Source organism: Clarias gariepinus, chromosome 2, assembly GCF_024256425.1.
Source record: "Clarias gariepinus isolate MV-2021 ecotype Netherlands chromosome 2, CGAR_prim_01v2, whole genome shotgun sequence".
NCBI classification, from domain to species: Eukaryota; Metazoa; Chordata; class Actinopteri; order Siluriformes; family Clariidae; genus Clarias; species Clarias gariepinus.
In genome coordinates, this window is record NC_071101.1 from 47,886,327 (window position 1) to 47,903,736 (window position 17,410).

Consider the following 17,410-nt stretch of genomic DNA (forward strand, 5'->3'; position numbering starts at 1 on the left):
TCGCTCACACACACACAAACACAGTTTTCTCTTTGCTCATGCTTAATACCTCTTTTTAATAAAACATGAGATTAAAAATGAAAAAAAAAATAAAATAAATAAAAAGTCCTCTTCTCAGAAAAGAATTTGCACAGTGAAGTTCAAGAGTGAGAAATCCCATACAACACGAACATAAAGGGATCCTTACGCATTTCCATGAGTCTTAGGTGAAGAGTTTGGTCTGCAAGGATTGTGCTTTGTTAGAGAGTTTTTTAGAGTCAAGCTCCAGAATGATTTTCTGCAGCACCTGAAATGTGTAACGGAGTTTTTGTGGATATGCAAGATTTAAAGCATATATTAGGCCAACTAGCATCACCGTAGCCAATGCTACATTACCCACTCCAGAAAGTACCTCCACACCTTCCAGCACAATGCCTACGTCTTCTGTCGCATCTGCAGATTTATGCCTTATGACATAGACGCCCAACGTAGTCTTCTTACTGTCAGCCTCGGTGCTCTCCTCGAAGTCCTTAGGAGAAGAAAAATAAACACAATTAATGTCACACATGAGACGGTCTAATTTTGTATGAAATATACAAATGTGTTACGATAAGAAATTTGTTATTAATCAACTTTATTTTTAAAATGCATTTTAAATTTTATTCAAAATATTTGAGAATGAGGAATTTAATTTTCCCATAGGAAATAATAGAAACTCAAATTATTCGTTCTACAGCCCCAAAAAATAAATACATAAAAATAATTACCACAAAATATACAGTAAAAATATAAAAATGAACCTGCACTTTACCTTTAAAAAACGTAAAAATAAATCCCGACAGATAGGTGTTTCTGTTTGTGCACGCAGGCGCTGTGTGTGTGTGTGTGTAATGTGCGTGCACACACACACACATTAAGGCAGAGACCACTTTTTTTAAAAACCGTTTAAAAATTAGCAAGGAACATCGCTAGTCACACTCGCGTGAGCGCATACTAATGGAATCACTGCTGTAAAGTAAAACAACAACAACAAAAAACAAATTAATCAGCTCCTCACCTTTGAAAACAATCGCGACAGAGAAGTTTTTGTGTGTTTGTGTTTGTAGCCGAGAAGAGGGGGGAGCTGTAAAGCCGAGGCGTATCGTCTCCCCTGCTGGGTCTTAGTGCCTGCAGAGTTTGGCAGTGCGCGCGTGTGTGTGTGCGTAAGGCAGGGAGCGTGTGTGTTTGTTTGGGAACCTGAGAGGGGGGCTGTAAAAGCGTGTGTTTCATTTACTTACACTAACACACACACACTCTCTCTCTCGGCTTTATAGCCTCCACTCCTCTCGGCTACAAACGCAAACAGAGGAAAATTCTTCTCTGTCTGTTTTCAAAGGTGAGGAGCTTATTAATTATTATTATTTTTTTTTTTTTACTTTACAGCAGTAATTTCGTTAGTATGCGCTCACGCGAGTGTGACTAGCAATGTTCCTTGCTAATTGTTAAATGGTTTTAAAAACGGTCTCTGCATTAATGTGTGTGTGCATGTGTGCACGCACATTACACACACACACACACACACACAGCTGCTTCTGTTACTTGCTCCCATTCTACCATCTTTCTTTTTTTTGAAATGCCCGCAGAGAGCCCACCAAATAAAACTTTTTTTCGGCCCTCCACCTCAGACAGCAGTACCTCCATCTCGCAGTCGGTGAAGTTTCTTTTTTTTGCTTTTCGTTTCTGTTCTTCCATTTTTAGCCAAACAGATCAATGACAATTATCGGTCGTATTAATATCCATGGAGATCATACATATTCAAAATAGGCGGTCTTAACCTCCAAATATGGTTATTTCGGAAGGAGATTGGGGTAAGCTATAAGCACGTGCACCTGCGCACAATATTCAGATAATTGTGATTTATAAAGCGAACCTTGCGCAGGTTCTGGCGTACGTACGGTTTTATAAATCTGAAAACTTTTGTGCGTACGCAAATTCTGCCTTATGTGCGTACGCATACTTTAAGGATGAAATCTACGCAAAGTTTTATACATGAGGCCCCTGAAGTTTAAATGCCATCCTGAATTAATATTTCCTAATCAAAAGCAAAAGACAAGAAACTTTTCAGTGTCAACCAGATATGAAGCCGATTGAGATGCACATTTTTAAAACTGAAAACAGAGATTTTGAAATAGTTTATGCAAGAATATCATTACACACCTAATATGCATAGGCCACAAAAAGCTAAGACATTTTAACCTAAAAAATGGGAAATTAACATTGCTTGGCCAGAATACACATGTAGTACTACAAAAGAAAAGCAAAAATGCTAAATCACAAACTTGTCCCAGTCAGAAATCATTTCAAAGTAACCACCTTCACACATTTAATGGAGTAAGCTGCCAAAGGGTAAGAATCTAATAAATCAGCAACTTCAACCAAGGTGGGATTTATTCTTGTGGGATTTATTTTAAAGGAACGGGTTTTGTTCTCTGTACCATGATGACAGCCTCTTCACAATGAAGCACAATCTTTCCTGGACCATGCAGATTTGAAGGATCTCACAAAAGTCTGGCAGCCCACTTGTGGAGCCATATGAAACTATCATTCCATTTCTGAACTCAACACCCCTTAATGATCACACATTTGGTCAGGTGTACTTCAGTTGTATTAGGATACTTCAATTAAAGCTAATTCTCAGCAGCTGCCTGACTCAAAACATCAACTGAAACTGTTGATACATCATGAGCTTCAAAGCCAAGCGTCAGTAGGGAACAAGGCCTTGTGTAGTAGGAAATTGTCAGCTGGTGTTTCACTGCTAATGGCATTGGAACATTCTTGAACCATTTTGTATGCTTTGAGACCTTGTTGAAGAAGCTGTGCTTAGCTTCAAAATGCATTGTCCACTGCCTTACAAGTGGACCATATAACTTTATGAGCTCAGGGTAGTGTTCAACAAAATGATGTTTGGGTTAAAAAATAATTACTGGAAAAAACTCTGTGTACTTTTGTCTATGCTCAGTAATTGTGCATTCAAGATATGCAGTTGTGTGATCTGTGTGAAACCTAGCAACAGAAAGCTCTACAATGTCCTTCAAATCCAAAAGAACATGCCATGCCCATACAATTTTCATGTCCATTGACCCCAGTGGTGTTTCTTTTGGAAAAGTTCACTTGTGGTTATCACGTGTGGTTTGTTTTTCTTATCTGTTCCTGTATAAGGGAATTTTACAATGATTTTGTTGAGATGTCCAACAGTGACATATTTTTTAGACACAAGAACTGCAAGACACTGTGCAAGCTTGATTGGCACGATTCCCTCCAAAAGATCATTTAAAATATTTGGTGAATAACCAGAGGCACCTGAGTGTGTAAGATGCTTTGTGAACACACACTCTTTTTTAACACAGAAGGATGCAATCTTTGTCTGCTTAGCCAGCTTCACATGAGATTCATGACCTTCTTTTGACTTGCATATACAGTGGTGTGAAAAACTATTTGCCCCCTTCCTGATTTCTTATTCTTTTGCATGTTTGTCACACTTAAATGTTTCTGCTCATCAAAAACCGTTAACTATTAGTCAAAGATAACATAATTGAACACAAAATGCAGTTTTTAAATGAAGATTATGTTATTAAGGGAGAAAAAAAACTCCAAATCTACATGGCCCTGTGTGAAAAAGTAATTGCCCCCCCCTTGTTAAAAAATAACAACTGTGGTTTATCACAGTTAAAAGTTCAATTTCTGTAGTCACCCCCAGGCCTGATTACTGCCACACCTGTTTCAATCAAAAAATCACTTAAATAGGAGCTACCTGACACAGAGAAGTAGACCAAAAGCACCTCAAAAGCTAGACATTATGCCAAGATCCAAAGAAATTCAGAAAAAAATGAGAACAAAAGTAATTGAGATCTATCAGGCTGGTAAAGGTTATAAAGCCATTTCCAAAGCCTTGGGACTCCAGCGAACCACAGTGAGAGCCATCATCCACAAATGGCAAAAACATGGAACAGTGGTGAACCTTCCCAGGAGTGGCCAGCCGACCAAAATTACCCCAAGAGCGCAGAGACAACTCATCCGAGAGGCCACAAAAGACCCCAGGACAACATCTAAAGAACTGCAGGCCTCACTTGCCTCAATTAAGGTCAGTGTTCACGACTCCACCAAAAGAAAGAGACTGGGCAAAAACGGCCTGCATGGCAGATTTCCAAGGCGCAAACCACTTAAGCAAAAAGAACATCAAGGCTCGTCTCAATTTTGCTAAAAAACATCTCAATGATTGCCAAGACTTTTGGGAAAATACCTTGTGGACCGACGAGACAAAAGTTTAACTTTTTGGAAGGTGCATGTCCCGTTACATCTGGCGTAAAAGTAACACAGCATTTCAGAAAAAGAACACCATACTAACAGTAAAATATGGGGGTGGTAGTGTGATGGTTTGGGGTTGTTTTGCTGCTTCAGGACCTGGATGGCTTGTTGTGATAGATGGAACCATGAATTCTACTGTCTACCAAAAAATCCTGAAGGAGAATGTCCGGCCATCTGTTCGTCAACTCAAGCTGAAGCGATCTTGGGTGCTGCAGCAGGACAATGACCCAAAACACACCAGCAAATCCACCTCTGAATGGCTGAAGAAAAACAAAATGAAGACTTTGGAGTGGCCTAGTCAAAGTCCTGACCTGAATCCTATTGAGATGTTGTGGCATGACCTTAAAAAGGCGGTTCATGCTAGAAAACTCTCAAATAAAGCTGAATTACAACAATTCTGCAAAGATGAGTGGGCCAAAATTCCTCCAGAGCTCTGTAAAAGACTCGTTGCAAGTTATCGCAAACACTTGATTGCAGTTATTGCTGCTAAGGGTGGCCCAATCAGTTATTAGGTTCAGGGGGCAATTACTTTTTCACACAGGGCCATGTAAGTTTGGATTTTTTTTCTCCCTAAATAATAAAAACCATCATTTAAAAAATGCATTTTGTGTTTACTTGTGTTATCTTTGACTAATAGTTAAATGTGTTTGATGATCAGAAACATTTAAGTGTGACAAACATGCAAAAGAATAAGAAATCAGGAAGGGGGCAAATAGTTTTTCACACCACTGTATATATTTTTCTCAAAGCTACAACCAATAAATACACACTGGACTGTCTTATTACTCCTTAAATGTGTAGTATGATGCAGGAAAAAATACCCTTTCAGATGAAAGATGACTACATGCACATACATGGCGACTAAACATTGACAAAGGGATTTGTTTTTGTGGTGTGTGTGTTCTGTGGACTCTACTTAAATGTATACAAAGGCTATTCCATGTTTTAAAGGTACAACGACAAGTCAAGAATGAACATGGATAAGCCTGCTACAAGTATAATGTCTATGCTTTAGTCTGTAATGTTTAAGCAACCTAGATCTACTGGATTCCACAACAGTATACTCTTTACACTTCCACATGCACTGTGGGACAAAAATTAAGAAAACAATTAGGGAGGGGATGTAGAATTTCTGGACCAATATTACATAATTCATTTGCACCCTCTAGTCCATTACAGTAAAAGCAATTCCTTTAAATGATGACAGTGTACTAAAGCCTAAAATGAGAACAGGATATAAGTTATAACCAAACCTAAATATAAAAACAGATTGATAACACTAGGTTGTAAGAGTATTACACAAATCCTAAAACATTTAAATGTAAAACTTAATATAATGAAATGTAATATTTTGCAATGATAATGTACAGAGTATTTCTGACACCATGCTATTGTATAACTTAAGAGTGAGAAATAGATTCGTTTTAACAGCCTTCCTGCTAATGTAAAGACCTGATTATGAAATTTGTTTTATAATTATTTAAATACAAATCGTTCCTTACATGAAAAGCTTTTAAACGCCATATTATTTCTTTACAAAAAAGTGGACAAGGAGACTTGGTGGTGGAATGAGGAAGTCCAGGAGTGTATACAGGGAAAGAGGCTAGCTAAGAAAAAGTGGGACTCTGAGAGGACTGAAGAGAGTACACAGGAGTACAGGGAGATGCAGCGTAAGGTGAAGGTAGAGGTGTCAAAGGCCAAACAAAGAGCATATGAGGACTTGTATGCTAGATTAGATAGTAAGGAGGGTGAGGTGGATCTGTACAGGTTGGTGAGGCAGAAAGATAGAGATGGGAAGGATGTGCAGCAGGTTAGAGTGATTAAAGATAGAGATGGAAATATACTGTCAGATGCCAGGAGGTTAATGGGAAAATGGAAGGAGTACTTTAAAGAGCTGATGAATGAGGAAAACGAAAGAGAACAAAGAGTAAAAGAGGTGACTGTTGTGGAGCAGGAAGTAGCAAGTATTAGTAAAAGTGAGGTGAGAAGGGCGTTGAAGAGCATGAAGAGTGGAAAGGCAGTTGGTCCTGATGACATACCTGTGGAGGTATGGAAGTGCTTAGGAGAGGTGGCAGTAGAGTTTCTAACTAGTTTGTTTAACAAGATCTTGGAGAGTAAGAGGATTCCAGAAGAATGGAGAAGAAGTGTATTGGTACCGAGTTTTAAGAACAAGGGAGATGTGCAATTACAGAGGCATAAAGCTAATAAGCCATACAATGAAGCTGTGGGAAAGAGTAGTGGAAGCTAGGTTAAGGGCAGAGGTGAGCATTTGTGAGCAGCAATATGGTTTCATGCCTAGAAAGACTACATCAGATGCAGTATTTGCTTTAAGAATGCTGATGGAGAAGTACAGAGAAGGTAATAAAGAGTTGCATTGTGTCTTTGTAGATTTAGAGAAGGCGTACGACAGGGTGCCGAGAGGAGCTGTGGTGTTGTATGAGGAAGTCTGGAGTGGCAGAGAAGTATGTTAGAGTGGTGCAGGACATGTATGAGAGCTGTAAGACAGTGGTGAGATGTGCTGTAGGTGTGACAGAAGAGTTCAAGGTGGAGGTGGGTCTGCAACAAGGATCGGCTCTAAGCCCCTTTTTGTTTGCTCTGGTGATGGACAGGATGACATATGAGGTTAGACAGGAGTCTCCATGGACTATGATGTTTGCAGATGACATTGTGCTTTGTAGCGAGAGCAGGGAACAGGTGAAAGAAAATTTGGAGAGGTGGAGGTATGCTCTGGAAAGCAGAGGAATGAAGGTTAGCCGCAGTAAGATGGAATACATGTGTGTAAATAAGAGGAACCCAAGAGGAACGGTGAGGATACAGGGAGCAGAGGTAAAGAAGGTGCAGGACTTTAAATACTTGGGGTCAACAGTCCAGAGCAACGGAGAGTGTGGGAAGGAGGTAAAGAGGCGGACACAGGCAGGTTTGAATGGGTGGAGAAAAGTTGCAGGTGTGTTGTGCGATAAAAGAGTATCAGCGAGAATGAAAGGAAAGGTGTACAGGACAGTGGTGAGACCAGCGATGCTCTACGGCTTAGAGACAGTGGCACTGAAGAAAAGACAGGAGGCAGAGTTGGAGGTAGCAGAGCTGAAGATGTTGAGGTTCTCCTTGGGAGTGACAAGGATGGATAGGATCAAGAATGAGTTAATCAGAGGGACAACCCATGTTAGATGTTTTGGAGATAAAACAATTTCTCACCATTTAACACCTTTTTAAACATAATTTCCAAAATAAGTCCTAAAAACTCTCGTTACCGCAACTCTTTTAGAAAAGTAAATAAAATTTTAGATTTTTAAAAATTGATTATTAATATTTAATTCACTTTCAATTCAAATTTATTTGTATAGCACTTTTAACAATTGTCATTGTTGCAAAGCAGCTTTACACAATGAAAAGAATTATTTAAGTTTATATGGAATGTGAATGTGTATGAATCAAAATAAGCAGATCGTCCCTGGTGAGCAAGCCGAGGGCTACAGTGGCATGGAAAAACTCCCTGAGATGGCAATAGGAAGAAACCTTAAGAGGAACCAGACTCAACAGGAAACCCATCCTCATTTGGGTGAAACAGAAAGCAGCAATTGATCTGCATTAATACTGTGTGTTAGGTGGCAGGCAGTTCAGCATAACAGTTGATGTTAATTTATGTTAATATGCCGTCCAGGTCGTTATTGGAGGCTCAGGTAGATTTGTAGGAAATTCCAGTCCTAAACTATCGAGCGACTACAACCAAGTCAAGTCCTCAGATGTCAACATCAGTCGAGGCCAGAACCTTCCCAAGACACAAGATGCATTCCAAAGAGACACACGGGGCATCCATGTGACGAGATCTCCAACCAAAAGCGGGGCACCAGGATGGGTCAGACAGGTCCAGATGGCAGAGGGAGTCTGGATCACTGGCAGCTCAGGAACGAAATGTGTAGCTCGACAGAGAGAGGGAAAGAAAGAGAGGGGGAGAGAGGGAAGAGCAGAAGAGGAGAGATTGAGTTAGGTATGGTCACAGTCATAAAATGTATAAGATGAATGTATATATGATGTAGAGTGCAAACAGGGACTCCGGCAGGACTAACTATAACAGCATAACTAAAAGAGAAAGCCAGAAGGAAACACAGACATGAGGGCTCCCTGAGATGTAAAGCAAACAATCACCTCACCGTCAACAAACCTGAGTGATCAATGAGAGTGGGGAAGACAGCATCAAAACATACAGATGGAGCCACGTCAAATAGCCGCGACTGTGTGAATGGCTCCGTGTGAATGGCTCCGCGTGAATGACGCTGTAATCTCCCCTCCTTTTCCTTCCAGAAAGTCGTGTCAAGATTTCACAGTAAACACGCCCATTTAAGCCCTATTTATTTATTTACCTGGTTCCACCACTAGATGGTGCTTCGTTCTCAAGAACACGTTAACACAAGCCAGCAATTTAGCTAAGCTGAGTTGCAATCACGTGATTTTAACAACCCACCGCCTCCCCTGCTGAACTGACCCTACCAAACTGCACTACAGAGATGAAGATGGCGGCTTAATGGACTATTCGCGGTAAGTGGTGTTTTATTTTATAAAATTTGTTTGGGATTAGTTTACAGTTTATTTCCCAGTTTAGTTTTTTATTTGCCGTTTTGAAAATCACTGGCAGCACCAGCAGCGGTCAGATGTAACTTTAGATAACTTGATGATCTGTTTACTAAGTCTGGAGTTAATATTACAGCTTACTGTCAGTGTCACAAACTCACAGTGTCACTGTCTGCAGGTTATTTCTGTGGCTGGAATATAATGTGATGCAGTTCATGAAGGACACAAGCTGAGGGTAGATGTACAGAAGCTAGCTAGCTAAACCCCTTATAACCGGGTTTATATTTTTCTGAACTTGGCAGTGACTTTGCGCGGTAGCGCGAGCGCTTAGTTAACAAGCTGGATAAAAACTCTGAAGTGTCTATCAGTTAAGGAGTGGGGGGGCGGAGGTGTGTGTGTGGGGGGGGGGGGGGGGGTCTTTAATACTCGGTAAGTTATAGTTTGGCTTCAGAGGTGAACTAATGCTCATATACAAGTGTTATATCGCTTAACTTGTATGAAAAGCACATTAAGTAAATTTTCGGTTAATGTGATGCAGACGATAATACAGACAGACAGTGGTTAACACTAAAAACTTCAATGGTTAACATTAGCACAGGCAGTTTATTTACATTCCAGAGTTCCTAAAACAGTATTTCACACACTCTGCCATGTAGGTTTACTAATATCTTTTATATTTATTACAACTAAATATTCTGTTTAGATATTCTAGTTTATTTATCTTTGTCTTTACTGAATTCTCCTGTTGTCTTTAAGCAGAGCTCCGCTGTGGAGGATTCGGGGGGGTCAGACGGGTGACTCCTGGCCTTTTGGTGATACTGGAGGAGCCTGAACAAGCTGTTGAGGGAGCTGTAGGAGAGATGACGTCACAGTGCAACAGCTTTAGAATAATGTTTGGTCTACTGTATATTCTGAACATAGAATTGCAAAACGTCTACTTTAGGGGAAAAACAAAGAATTAAACTGTTCCATCTTTAATATTTTTTAAAATTGATATTTTAGTATAAAAGAACTAGATAGAGACTGATAAGCAGCTGGTGTTATCCGGGTATTTTAATGACCTTTAAGCAAAAATACAACATGTATTCACCTGTTTCATACAAATTACTGTTTTAACTTTGACTAGTTTTGGAAGAATAAATTTTATTTTTAAAGTCATGTGTGCGTGTTTTAATTGTTAGGGGATTGTTTGGGTATTTAAAAATACATTTACTTGAACCAACAACTTCAATGGGCAAAAAATTGGAGATGACGTTGTTTTAAATAGTCAAAGAGTTGGGCTAATAATACAAACCGGATTCCAAAAAAGTTGGGACACTATACAAATCGTGAAAAAAACCAAATGCAATGATGTGGAGGTGCCAACTTCTAATATTTTATTCAGAATAGAACATAAATCACGGAACAAAAGTTTAAACTGAGAAAATGTATCATTTTAAGGGAAAAATATGTTGATTCAAAATTTTATGGTGTCAACAAATCCCAAAAAAGTTGGGACAAGTAGCAATTAGAGGCTAAAAAAGGTAAATTTGAGCATAACGAGGAGCTGGAAGACCAATAAACACTAATTAGGTCAATTGGCAAAATGATTGGGTATAAAAAGAGCTTCTCAGAGTGGCAGTGTCTCTCAGAAGCCAAGATGGGTAGAGGATCACCAATTCCCACAATGTTGCGCAGAAAGGTGTTACCCAGCGAAAAATTGCAAAGACTTTGCAGTTATCATCATCAACTGTGCATAACATCATCCAAAGATTCAGAGAATCTGGAACAATCTTTGTGCGTAAGGGTCAAGGGCGTAAAACCATACTGGATGTCCGTGATCCCCGGGCCCTTAAACGACACTGCACCATAAACAGGAATGCTACTGTAAAGGAAATCACAGAATGGGCTCAGGAATACTTCCAGAAACCATTGTCAGTGAACACAATCCACCGTGCCATCCGCCGTTGCCAGCTGAAACTCTACAGCAAAGAAGAACCCATTTCTAAGCAAGATCCACAAGCTCAGGCGTTTTCATTGGGCCAGGGATCATTTAAAATGGAGTGTGGCAAAATAGAAGACAGTTCTGTGGTCAGACGAGTCGAAGTTCTTTTTGGAAATCTGGGACGCCATGTCATCCGGACCAAAGAGGACAAGGACAACCCAAGTTGGTATCAACGCTCAGTTCAGAAGCCTGCATCTCTGATGGTATGGGGTTGCATGAGTGCGTGTGGCATGGGCAGCTTGCATGTCTGGAAAGGCACCATCAATGCAGACAACATATGCTCCCATCCAGATGTCTTTTCTTTCAGGGAAGACCCTGCATTTTTCAACAAGATAATGCCAGACCACATTCTGCATCAATCACAACATCATGGCTGCGTAGGAGAAGGATCCGGGTACTGAAATGGCCAGTCTACAGTCCAGATCATTCACCTATAGAGAACATTTGGCGCATCATAAAGAGGAAGGTGCGACAAAGAAGGCCCAAGACGATGGAACAGTTAGAGGCCTGTATTAGACAAGCATGGGAGAGCATTCCTATTTCTAAACTTGAGAAACTGAGTCTCCTCTGTCCCCAGACGCCTGTTTAGTGTTGTAAGAAGAAGGGGAGATGCCACACAGTGATGAAAATGGCCTTGTCCCAACTTTTTTGGGATTTGTTGACACCATGAAATTTTGAATCAACATATTTTTCCCTTTAAATGATACATTTTCTCAGTTTAAACTTTTGTTCCGTGATTTATGTTCTATTCTGAATAAAATATTAGAAGTTGGCACCTCCACATCATTGCATTCAGTTTTTATTCACGATTTGTATAGTGTCCCAACTTTATAATAATGCACTCTAAAATCGTCACTATCAAACTTGGAAATGATAAAACATCCAATCAAACATCACAATATTAATCAATACGTTAATAATTTACACCACGATAACATTAGTGCAGAAGGATCTATCTAAGGATATCTTCGAACCGTAGGCAGTGTTTATTTTGCTAAACATTACAAAACAACCATGTCCAATAAAACAGTGCATCTTTAATAAGCCACATTGGTTTCGAGTTAAAAGTAAAATTACCGAAAGACTAAGAAGCCCCGTAAACCTGACCCTGACAATAATAGTCAATTGTTTTTATATTTATGTTTTTTAAATATATTTTTAAATGTTCAAATGAATGTTTCAGACTATATAATTTGTCATGTCATTTGTTTACAACGTTGGCTGATTTTGTGATTGAGACCCATGGGTTACATTAAAATAATTTTTATTAGTAGTAGTAAGCCAGGCTTTAGTAACCTTGGATAAATCACATTATAAGCCCTCTCTCGTGCACGCACTCTCTCTGTCTCTCTCTCACTCTCTTACACACACACATATACACACACACGGAAATAACACATGAAATCGCGTAAAACCAAATGAAACTATGGCAAAAATATATAAGCAGTGAAAAATACAGTAGTACCCTGTAGGTGATCCCTGTCCTGATAACAGGCGCTAACCCTCTGGAACTGTTTAGTTCTGTTAGTATTGTTTTCAAGTGTGAATGTTTACGGGGAATCAATCTGTCTTTGCTGCTGCATCTATTCACCGTTGTGATAAATGATTAATGTCCCATCAGATCTTTGATGGGGAACGTTATGCTGGTTAAATGACTAAAGACATACTGATCCGTATGGACAGATATTTGTTCCAGATATTATGCGTTATTAATCGATTTGTTATGCCAATTTTTGACTATAAGCGGAAAAAAAAACATCAGCGAAAACATCGAAAATATATAACGAAAACAAACCCAAGCAGAAGTTAAATTTTAAGCTTTACTTTGCAGCAAAATATTATCTACCAGTGTATTAAACGGAAATAGATAAAATACACCGTAATGTAAAATACTGTACATACTCCGCATCTGTATTCTGTACGTACAACGACTGGTATAAATCAATTAAAGATGTTATCGTGTTTTTAAGGATTATTAAGTATGGCTTGAAAAATATTGCAGTAAATAGTTTAATTAACCACACAGCGTTGAACACCAAGACCAGAAAGGGGTGGGAGCATCTGAGAGTGACATCAGCCCTTTATAAACTCACCGGTGACTCTATCAATATCCTGTCATCAATACAGGGAGTATCTAACTACCCTGCCACAACTTCATTGTCCAGGATGTGCTGTCTCATTTCTGTAAGGTGAAGGACATCTCTGTTCCGGATCTAAGTGACAACAGCCCGCTCTTGTTTGTTAGTCGGGTCTACCTCTGCCTCCACTATTTGGTTTAGTCTGAATTCCATAGAAAAACTTACAAGAGAAACAGGACTTCACACTGTAGAAAACATTTCCATAGTCACATACAGTAACATGCTTTGTGTGTCACATTGACATGGAGTATACTCCAGAGTCATCTGACAATTACAATGTCAGTAGCCTACAGTAATGTAATGTTCACTGGAGTGTATGCTGAACACTTGCCAGGTTTTATTGTGGAAAGTTGAGACAATTAAGGCCACAGTTGATCTTCTGAGGGTTGGTTGAATCATTCCAACTGCCTCAGCCATTGTCATACAATGATTTATGAAATGATCTACAATAGTGATGTGTCGGTTTAAACGATACGGCTCTTAGAGCACGTTCTTTGAAGTAAACTACCGGAGTTGGCTCATGGCTGGGAGCCGCTTTCGCTTTTTTTTTTTTTTTTTTTTTACCCTCTTCTTTTTTCAGTTCAAGCCGCACATGATTGGTCAACCACATTTTATGTGGTGTGGTGTTGGGTGTGTTTGTGTCCACATTAAGCAGGAGAGAAGGGGCCGGGTTAGACAGAGAAATGGTGAAACAGGAGAGAGGGAGACGAGATACCGTAAAAGGTGTAAAAGTAAGTGACAGCAGGATACGCAACAAAGTTTGAATGCTTTTCAAGTCGTCAAGTCAAGAAGGCTTTTATTGTCATTTCAAACATATACACTTTAGTACACAGTAATGTTCCTCCAGGACCACGGTGCTACATACAACATAAATTAACAACATAAATTAACAAAACTAACTAGCTAACTAAGAAACCTCATTTTCTGACTAACTGAGACGAGACAGATTGTCATATTTAAGTCCTATTTAATAGAAAAATGTCTAAGTCCTATAAAGAGCGACAAAGTGACAACATAACAACATGACGCATTTCAATACTTCGTGCTAATGAGGTAATGAGTTGAGGTAGCAGGAGGAGAAACAGTAAACATTACTTGTAAATAGTAAACATTTCATTTCATTGTAAATAGTTTATAAAGTTTATAAATAAATTACATACAGTACAGTACAATCAGAGATTGGCCTTTTTTGTCTAAACTTGTCTTATTTTTTGAAGAACTCTGCTCCATGTTGAGTAAAATATGCCATATAAATAATAATACTGTATATTATAATATATAAGAAATAATGTATTTTTCACATTAGTAATTAATTTTTTTTTACACATAATTAATTTATGATTAATTTAAGCAGCAAAAAATATGTGGAGCCACTTGGGAGCTGAAAGAGCCTGCTCTTTTTAGTGACCAGAGGCAGGAGAACCAACTCTAAAAAAAAGAGCCAGAATTTCCATTACTAATCTACAACTGTTGCTCTGATCTTGTGGGATACTCTTTGCTGTTGCTTCCACTCTCTCAGTCTGTGGCCTTGTCTTTGACTATGTTTTATTAGACCTATTCCACCGGGCCCATGGTCACCTCTCTAGTGGTGCCCAAGCCTTCTTCTAAGACAAGGCCCATGGCCATCTCTTAGAGATGGTGCTTGTCCCCTTTCATTTCAGTGACTACTTGTTTAAACTCATACCACAGTTTCCATAAAACAATGCTTTACAAAGAATGCAACAGCTTCTTTAGTCTGAAGTTGGTAATTTCACCTTATTTAATTCCTAAAAGGTCAGATGATCCTCCTCTCTCTGAAAAGAGTTGCTACTTGAGCAATGGAGAAGGTGAGAGTAGGATGAAGATTCATTCTGTGTTGTAAGTTTTGACTGTATTGGTCTGTGGCATTTCATAGACTTCTGTTTTTGGTTTCCCTATGAAACTAAACGTATGGGTAAGATATGTAGATCAAACCTGGGTGAAGTTTAAGATTCAGGAAATACACAGAGCAAATTAACACAATTGACACAAATATACTTGACCTTTCTGGACTATACAGTGCTCATAGGAAATGATGGGGAAACTAAAAAAGAAAAGTCGATAGAAAAGTCACACATCCCTTAAATTTAAACAAATGAGCATAATTATCTAAAGGCAGCACTCAAGACCTGTGGATATCCTGATTGTGTCTTCAACAAAATAGCAGTTATAGAACCAGCCTCTGCAGAATCAGCCTCTTTATACTTTTATATAATGTAACTTTATTCTTTCTGTTTTTGTCAAAGTATGTTTTGGTGAACAGAGTGTAAAAGTTATTTCCAGTAATGTAATCTTGTCAGACCTGTTAGTATTTATTTAAGCCAACTCCCTGTCACAGAACAAGCCAGATAAGCACAGATTTTGATCTCACGCTTCTCTGTACTTTAGAATCTCTCTGGCAGGCATAAGATGTCATACTGTCATGAAGCATAACCTGCTCTAACGTTGCAGTTATTTCACTCTATTTATACTCTAAATATATATTTATGTAAATATTTTTTACTACACAAATGTCCATATTTCATATCCAGATTGTATAGTATACATTTATACTGTTAGTATTTTTATTTTATTTTATTTTACTTTATTCTGTTGTTTCTTAATTTTTAACTTTGTACTGTCCACTTGCTGCCGTGGCAAAACAAATTTCCCACTTGTGGGACTAATAAAGGTTTATCTTATCTTATCTTATCTTTTCTTATCTCTTGTTCCCCCACATTCCATCCATGTCATACTGTGACCATCATGAAACTGATAATAACATTCCAAACTGCATAGACATACAACTGTAAAAAACACATTCCACAGATGTTTTTACCTTTGCCAGCACCAATCAGACAATGAGGTGAATTATTTTCTTTTCCCCAGTATTTATGATAATCATTCAATGCTTTTACACTGCGTGTTTTTAACCACTCAATCTTATATTTATCTTCAGACTATTTGGTTTTCAACAAAATACATGGCAACAAAAACATTTCTTGTAATTTGCTAGGTTGATGTTTAAACAGTTTTCTTGGCAGAACTAATCCGTCTGCTCAGATAATACCTCAGTAATTTTACACACATTTTGCCTCTTACTTTGCTATTGTAGTCTGACCCTACTCATTCAATGATGGCGAAGGGTACCTGCCATTGTGCTGGGAACTAGCAGGAGCACTTGATTTCCCAGTTGGAACTTGAGCAGCTGAGGCGGATGGTCCTAGACTTTACAATGTTAAATTTGTACTTGCTCCATGGGCTCTTTAAGTAAAGGAAAGTAAACGGCTAATTTCTCCGTGCATGTCTTGCCTTTACTACGCTATAAAATGGAATGGGGAGGGGTTGCTTTTCCCAGATATCCTTCACCACATCAAGCAGGTCTCCTTTTAAACATTAATTCAAACTCAATGAAAGCTTAAGGGGTTCCTCTGAGTGTGACACAAAAATCCTTGACCTTCCTGTACTGTACAGTACTCATAGGGAATGATGGGAAACTAAAAAAATTAAAGTCTATGGAAAAGCCACACACAGACCAGTATATGCAGAGGCACAGATGCGGTGAATTACGTGCACATTTATTAACAGAACTGATGAATCACACACGTGTTACTATGCCTACGACTGCCAATTCTTGGACAGATAGGAAGGGAGTAGATCCAGCCTGCAGGCGGCGAACGGCCTGGGTCGAAGAGGAGGCACGGTGTAGCGAAGCGGCAGGTTCACGCGAGCATAGCTCCCTAAAAACCGTATAAATGACGTAAATTATACCCTTTACTTACCAACACGCGCCGCCCTTCATCAGGAGCGATCAACAGGTGGAGGGTAGATTCCTTCCTGTGGCCGATGCTGGTGAATGGTGGCGCCCCACCCCTTTTTGGGCATGCGCATGGTTCCTGCTGGCTTTTGTTGTGTATTGGGGATGGTTTTTCTTAGGCAAGTGAGAAAGCTTTTTTCTTATTGTGTGCACTGGGCGTAGTTACACTAAAGATGCATTAATGAACACTGTTAACAATTTAAAGTACATTAATGAGATGAAAATTGTGTCAAGTTTAGGGAGTTGCATTAAAGAGGTAGAAAAATGCTATTGAATAATATATTAATATGACACTACTGCTTTTATGTACACATGCATGATGATTTATATAAACATGGGAATGAAACTGTACATAAGGTTCACCAGAAAATGTTAATGGAGAGAATGAACCAGCAAGTATATATGCAAAAATGAAAAAGCGGATGCAATGAATGAAGGATGTGACCATTGTACATTAAAGACAGAATGTATATGAGCATATGTATTGTGCTGTCAAAAAAGGAGATCCCTCTTTAAAAAGTGTAATTGCAGTTTGTAGCCTTTTTTGTCACATGCGGAGCTGAAGCATTCTCCTACTGAAAGTTC